The sequence below is a fragment of the Gadus morhua genome, chromosome 2 (assembly GCF_902167405.1).
Source record: "Gadus morhua chromosome 2, gadMor3.0, whole genome shotgun sequence".
In the NCBI taxonomy this organism is placed as follows: Eukaryota; Metazoa; Chordata; class Actinopteri; order Gadiformes; family Gadidae; genus Gadus; species Gadus morhua.
This window is the reverse complement of record NC_044049.1, coordinates 197,265-203,867: the sequence shown is the minus strand read 5'-3', so window position 1 is coordinate 203,867 and position 6,603 is coordinate 197,265. Positions and strand designations below refer to the sequence as shown.

Sequence of the window (6,603 nt, the reverse complement as noted above, 5' to 3'; positions counted from 1 at the left end):
GGGTTCAGGCCCGGGGCAGGGAGCAGGAGGTGGTTCTGGTTACGGCACGCTCACCTCAAAATAAAAAAACGAATCTAATTCAGGAGTCGGTAATCCTCGTGGTGTGTCTCTCTCTCTCTCTCTCTCTCTCTCTCTCTCTCTCTCTCCCTCTCCCTCTCTCTCTCTCTCTCTCTCTCTCTCTCTCTCTCTCTCTCTCTCTCTCTCTCTCTCTATCTCTCTCTCTCTCTCTCTCTCTCTCCCGCTCTCTGTCACCCTCTCTCTCTCTCTCTCTCTCTCTCTCTCTCTGTCTCTCTGTCTCTCTTTCACAGCCGATCTCTTGATATTTCACTCTCTGTGCTCTATCTCATCCTATCTATGTCTGTCTCCCTCTCTCTTTCACCTTCTCTCCCTTTCACCTTCTCTCTCTCTCTCTCTCTCTCTCTCTCTCTCTCTCTCTCTCTCTCTCCCTCCCCTCAGTCTGGGCGGGTGGTAACCAGGGTAACAGTAGGTAACCAGGTTAACAGCAGTCCAGTGATACCCGCTCCCTGAACCACAATTACCATTCAGCCCGACCGCGATGTCACCAATACATTTGTGGTTCCCCTTGAAGACGGTAACCCGGTAACCGGGACCGAGACCCTGTCCTGTCGACGGTGACCCCGGCCACGTGCTCCGGGCCTCCCGTTCCAGGCTGACCTTTGACCCCTCGACGCCACAGGAATCATGGGTTGCTGAAACCCCCGCTGAGACCAGAAATAGTTTCCATGGCAATGGTCTCCGCGGTTACCGCCCACTCCTGAGCAGTAACCGAGGAGGAGTGTAGAGCGGTGGTCATAACGATCACCTGGGTTATTGATTATGGATCTGATCGGAAAGGGCTGATATTGTGCCACCAGGTGTGAATGATCTTCCCTGTCCCTTAGTGACATCACAAGAGGGAGTGTCCACCTAGGTGTACGCTGCATGGGTCCGTCTACCAGCCTACCCAGTGGACTGTAGCAAACGTTGCTGAACTGTTCTTTATGCATCTAGGTGGAGACGCCGTCAACTTGTGATGTCACTAAAACACAGGAAAATGCAGATGTTTAAACAGCTTGTCATGGCTAATCACAAACTTACATCGACTTACATCGGTTAATACACACATTGACACACCGACGGCAGAGTCAACCATGCAAGGCGACAGCCAGCTCACCGGGAGCAGTTAGGGTTAAGTGTCTCGCTCAGGGACACATCAACACTCAGCTGGTAGGAGCTGGGGATCGAACTAGCAACCTTTCAGTTACAAGACAACTGCTCTACCTGCTGAGCTAATCCCACTCACACCCGGTGACATTGACCCCCCCCTTGAAGAGTAAAACACCGAGCTCATATAATGTAGGAGTTGTGCGTGTTGTGTGTTGTGTGGCCTTGGGTGTTGTGTGTGACGTGTGTGTGTGGTGTGGTGTGTGGTGTGTGTTGTGTGTGTGGTGTGTGTGTGTGACGGTGTGTGTTGTGTGTGACGTGTGTGTTGTGTGTGACGGTGTGTGTGTGGCCGTGTTCGTGGTCGATCCCATCCGCAGACCGGTTCTGTAGGCGAGGCCCAGCTGCTCCAGACGAGACGAGAGCGTGGGGCTGCCGGCCGTCCTGAGAGGAAACAGAGTATTTATAATCCTGACCCGCGGGGCTAAATGTTAGCGTAGGAGGAGTCCGGCCGGCGGACCGAACCCATTTAGATGTTTCCACTCTGAAACCCAAACGGGAACCGATCGGCCTGCGGTGAGAGGGGTCATAATCCCACCCTCCAGAATATTTTCCACCCTTGGGGGGCCGGGGAGGGGTGAGGGGGGGGGGGCTGCCAAGGCTCCGGGAACGCCGCGCCCTCCACAGGTACCAGGGAACGCCGCGCCCTCCACAGGTACCAGGGAACGCCGCGCCCTCCACAGGTACCAGGGAACGCCGCCCGGAATGGCTCTCCCTGTCAGGGACAACAGCTGGCCCCACCGCAACACCAGGGTGTGTGTGTGTGTGTGTGTGTGTGTGTGTGGGTTGTGCGTGCGTGCGTGCGTGTGTGCGTGCGTGCGTGTGTGCGTGCGTGCGTGCGTGCGTGCGTGCGTGCGTGCGTGCGTGCGTGCGTGCGTGCGTGCGTGCGTGCGTCAAGCGGGCGTGTGAGAGCTGTCTCAGTTCATGACTCCGGGCCCCGTCACACCAGTAAAGAAGAGTTCTTCCTCCTCAGGTCCTCTGGCTCCTGCTCCAATAACGGGCCCCTTTTGGGTCCTTGGGGCCCCTGATGGGTTCTTGGGGGCCTGAAGGATCCTGGGGCCCCTGATGGGTTCTTGGGGGCCCCTGAAGGATCCTTGGGGCCCCTGATGGGTCCTGGGGGGCCTGAAGGATCCTGGGGGCCCCTGATGGGTTCTTGGGGGCCCCTGATGGGTCATGGGGCCTCCTCATGCATCACTCCCCCAGGGAGACGGTGGTGAACCGGATGGTGTTGGTGAACCTGTTGGAAGCATGTGAAGCCTTTCTGAGGAACAGCGAGGAGAAGAGAACCCGACAGAGCCCAACAGAGGAGAAGAGAACCCGACAGAGCCCAACAGAGGAGAAGAGAACCCGACAGAGCCCAACAGAGTGGAAGAGAACCCGACAGAGCCCAACAGAGGAGAAGAGAACCCGACAGAGCCCAACAGAGGAGAAGAGAACCCGACAGAGCCCAACAGAGGAGAAGAGAACCCGACAGAGCCCAACAGAGGAGAAGAGAACCCGACAGAGCCCAACAGAGGAGAAGAGAACCCGACAGAGCCCAACAGAGGAGAAGAGAACCCGACAGAGCCGAACAGAGGAGAAGAGAACCCGACAGAGCCCAACAGAGGAGAAGAGAACCCGACAGAGCCCAACAGAGGAGAAGAGAACCCGACAGAGCCCAACAGAGTGGAAGAGAACCCGACAGAGCCCAACAGAGTGGAAGAGAACCCGACAGAGCCCAACAGAGGAGAAGAGAACCCGACAGAGCCCAACAGAGTGGAAGAGAACCCGACAGAGCCCACAAGAGGAGAAGAGAACCCGACAGAGCCCAACAGAGTGGAAGAGAACCGAGGAGAGGAGCGTTCAGCCGGAGACGGTCGGCGGTCCGACAGGACTCCTTCCCCGCTCTGTGCGGAGGGGCCGCCATGACCTCATGGCTTCCCGGGAATACTGCCAACACCACTGACCCCATAAGGCTGCGTTAAACGACACGCTCGGCTCCCACAATGCACTGCAGCGGGGTCAACATGCCAATTTTAGTGGCAGCCAGCGGAGTGCAGAGCGGCGGGGGTCCAGGCGGGGGCGGGGGTCCGGCGGGGCGGGGTCCGGGCGGGGGCGGGGGGTCGGGTTACCGGAGCTGTGGAAGTCGACCCCGGCCGTAAAACACAGAGGACACCTCGTACCCCCATCGGAGACACCTCCCGCCCCCCTCACTGCAGACATGGAGCTGGGTACAATGGGACAGGACCTGTACCCTGTCCCAGTGCATGATGGGCCGTCGCGGGGAGGGGGGGGGGGGGGGGGGGAGGGGAGGGGGGGGGGGGGGGGAGGGAGGGTGGGGGGGGGGGGGGGAGGGGGTACATGCCCTCGCGTCCTGGGTTCACATCACTTCCATCTCATCAGCTTTTAAAAATGCAAATCAGGGCATCAAACATTCTGTTGGTTCCTCCTCCTCCTCTGGGTTCTCCTGTGAGGGGGGGGGGGGGTACCCCTAGCTTCAGATACGGGGGTCACACTCCTTCGCTAATGTTCGGCTACTTTCGCTGGGGCTCCTGGTCCGGGCGACTTACATGTTCAGGTCCAACAAGTGTTAAGAACCAATACACACACACACACACACAGACACACACACACACACACACACACACACACACACACACACACACACACACACACACACACACACACACACAGTGATACAGACACCCACACAGACAGACACACACACACACAGACATACAGACACACAGACATACGGACACACACACAGACATACAGATACACACAGACATACGGACACACACACAGACATACACCCAGAAATACAGATACACACAGACATACAGACACACACACAGACATACACACACAGACATACAGACACTCACACACAGACATACACACACACAGAAATACAGATACACACACAGACATACAGACACACACACAGACATACACACACACAGAAATACAGATACACACACAGACATACAGACACAGCAATGTTAAAAGTGTACGGATTGGCCGTGATCCAACAGACTGATGGAGATGTATGGGTCTCCCCGGGCCTCTCCTACCGTAGGGGGGCTGGAGGCGTCTAATCTGGTGGCGGGCGGCTGGGTGATCCGCGGTGTCGGGTTCCACACCGACTCGCCGCAGCGACTCGCAGCGTCTCGCAGCGTCTCTCGCGGCTTCCTGTCACAACGCAGATCCCGCTAGGCTGCTCTGTCCGCAGCAGTTGCCCCGAACCGTGTGAACCCAGCGGTGAGGAGGCGCAGTCCCACGCAGCGGAACGGAAGAAACCCCACCGTTTGGGTCGAATCTTTGGAATATGTTCGAATAAATAAACTCGTGGTTTAGTTTGGGAATGTGCGATGTTAAAGAATAATGACATCATAATCATTCAGTGTCAAGCAGCTGAAGGTTCACCTCGTTTTGAGTTATCGTTTTAACGTATTTGTTTATAGCCCATTTTATTATAGGCCTATTTCATGTTATAGAAAGGTTATTTTCTAGAATCGAGATTATTATTCATAAGTTTGACGCCTGAGCTTGAACATAACTTGACAAGAAATTAAGAATATTAGGAATATTCTTAATTTATGAAATAAAAATGTAATCATGCCTTTATTTATTTAATATTACGCGTCGATTACTCGTTCATCCCTCCAAGGAAGTACATGCCTGCTTCGTCCAACGTTACTTAATTCAATCCAACACCGGATCCTGGATCAGGAAACCCGGGACGGTAGAGGACAACAGCGACAGCCTCTGCCGAGAGTTGTCTTCACACCGCTGACTCACTGCTGCCCTCTGGTGGACGACTGGAACGTACTGCTACAGCTGACTGAAATGGTTAAGGCCTGCTGATATATTTCACTGCATCACTTTTCAATTCCGTCAATAGATTGAATAAAAAACGTTTATTCAAAATTAATCTGTTTTTATTCAACATTCCACAATGAAATAAAAATAAGGTGCGTCCTTAGTAGGCCTATAGAAAGATTTTCCCGTGCCTTTTTAAAAAATACATTCAAGACACACAAAGACTAAGTACAGAAGGTAACGAGAACACATGCTAACAGTCGGGGCCCGGGGCGTCGGGGCCGCAGGCATCGGGTTCGGTGGCGCTCTCGGTGTTGTTGAGCTCATCGATGTAGTCGACGCTGTCAGGCGGGACGCTACCGCCGGCAGGAAGACCGTTGTTAAGATCACCACTGGTACGATGACCGCTGGTACGTCCACTGTCGTTGTTCAGCTGAGCGTATTCCACCGACCCCTGAGAGAGAGAGAGAGAGAGAGAGAGAGAGAGAGAGAGAGAGAGAGAGAGAGAGAGAGAGAGAGAGAGAGAGAGAGAGAGAGAGAGAGAGAGAGAGAGAGCTCTAACACCTCTTCCATAATAACAGAACTGTCTGTAGAGCTCTCTGCCACGGGGGTCTATATGAAGGAGCTGACAGCTGTCCTGTTGTAATGAGGGGCGACTCTCTAACAGCTGCTGGTATGAAAGCAGGCGGCCGCACTACAACAGGAGACCTACTGGGCTTCACTGGGACGGAGATCTCTACCTCCACCACCTCCAGATAACAGAACGTCTCCAGGGAGCCTGGAGGACGGCCCGCTGAGATGTGCATTGATGTGTGTCTGGCCACCTTTCTGTTTTGGTGTGTGTGTGTGACTGTGTGAGTGTATAAACGTGTGCGGGTGTGTGTACATGTGTGTGCGTGTGTGCGTGTGCGTGTGCGTGCGTGCGTGCGTGCGTGCGTGTGTGCGTGTGTGTGTGCGTGCACTACTTACGCCATCTGCTGGTTCTTCGGGGACACCTGTGAAGAGGAGCAGCAGGAAATGAGTTCGGAGCCGTCAGCTGCCCTCTGGAGCAGAGCTAAACTTAGCCTCTTAGCCTCCTGAGAGAATAGCTCTGGTCAGGAAGCACCTGCTAGCATCAGAGCTAACCTGTAGCGCTCTAATGCTAGCAACGTTGGCTCTGTAAGTGACATTAAAGAGCCAACCCAGCTAGCATTAGCGCTAACCAGTAGCGCTCTGTAATGAGTGACGCTATGGAGTCCCGCGGGTTCGGCCGCCATTGTCTGACTTCAGTTCTGTTGATATTTCAGTGTGTGTGGGGGGGGGGGGGGGGGGGGGGGGGGGAGGGAGGGGCCTGGAGAGCCGACAATGGACCGGCCGGGGGGGGGGGGGGGGTCTTTACCAAGGGAATCAAACAATGGGATATGCATCCTACAGGGTGTGTGTGTGGGGGGGGGGGCTCTGGTTCAGCTCCCGCTGCTGAAACAGGAAGCTGACTCTGACGGAGGCAGGAAGTGGACACCTGGCGATTAGCGTCTGAGGTAATGGGGCATTCTCGGCCTAACAATGCAGATGTATATATGTATACATTCAGACGCAGAA

The 6,603-nt window shown here is 55.0% G+C and overlaps 1 long non-coding RNA gene across 1 annotated transcript; it reads right to left on the bottom strand.

Annotated features, from left to right (window-relative positions):
* Positions 1 to 5,104: 5,104 nt before the first annotated feature.
* On the bottom strand, positions 5,105 to 6,294 carry LOC115529566 (uncharacterized). The gene is made up of 2 exons (XR_003973584.1): positions 5,995 to 6,294; positions 5,105 to 5,479 (listed from the first exon to the last, which is right to left on the bottom strand). It is a non-coding gene; the product is annotated as an uncharacterized LOC115529566 (long non-coding RNA).
* Between the last annotated feature and the right edge of the window lie 309 nt (positions 6,295 to 6,603).